This window comes from Argentina silus (assembly GCF_951799395.1).
Source record: "Argentina silus genome assembly, chromosome: 11".
Lineage (NCBI taxonomy): Eukaryota > Metazoa > Chordata > Actinopteri > Argentiniformes > Argentinidae > Argentina > Argentina silus.
Genome location: NC_139665.1, coordinates 8,374,350 through 8,375,336, shown reverse-complemented (window position 1 = coordinate 8,375,336; position 987 = coordinate 8,374,350).

The window sequence follows — 987 nt, the reverse complement described above, 5'->3', positions numbered from 1 at the left end:
GGGAAAGGCCCTCCCTTCCCGTAATAATACCCCCTCTCCACACAGGTGCACCCTGGGAAGGAGGGGCCGCCCGCCGCTAACCATTTACAGGGGAGGAGTGGGCGTGTGAAAAGAAAACGACTCTAATTCATTGGCAATAAAAGTCTCCCCCCCCCCCACCACCACCACCACCCCATCCTCCCCTCCTCCTCCTCCCCCCCCTCCCTTCCCCTCCTTCTCCCCATGGCTAATTGATATACAAGCCTCTAAGGAAGCTACTGCTGTGCTTCAGCTATCCACTGCTCTGAGCAAATAAGCATCTTGATATCCAACCAAAACAAAACAACAGGTCAGGTCATCTACCTGACACTCCCTGACCGCGATGGGAGTTGGGAATTTAACGGCTCTGCCCTGGTATCAGGACACGTCAAATGGGGGCTAGGCAGGCGATACGTTCCTCTACACTCATCTGTCTCCCTCTCCTCTTAAGTTAGATGTCACTGAAGCTAAGAAGTGATGGTGTATGGACACACACACACGCACGCGCACGCACACACACACACACACACACACACACACACACACACACACACACACACAGGGGCAATAAGACAACCAGCTTGTCTGGTTATATAGGTCACACACACACACACACGAAATCAAACAGAATCAAACAGAATCACCTCTAGCTAGATGAGATGATTAATTGAAACGCTGGCAGCCGATCGGCGTGACAACAGATTGCCTCTTGGTAAATTGCCACGGTAACAAGATTGCAACAAACAAAGCAGAGAGTTGATTTAGATAAGATGCGAGGGAACCACGGGATGATTCATGGAGGAAGGTCTCAAGGTGGATGTTGTCTCTAACGTTGTCATGACGTTGCGCGTGATTGAATGGGCTACTTGACACACGCACACACGCACACGCACACACACACACACATACAGATACACACACACACACACAGATACACATACATACACACACACACACATACACATACAT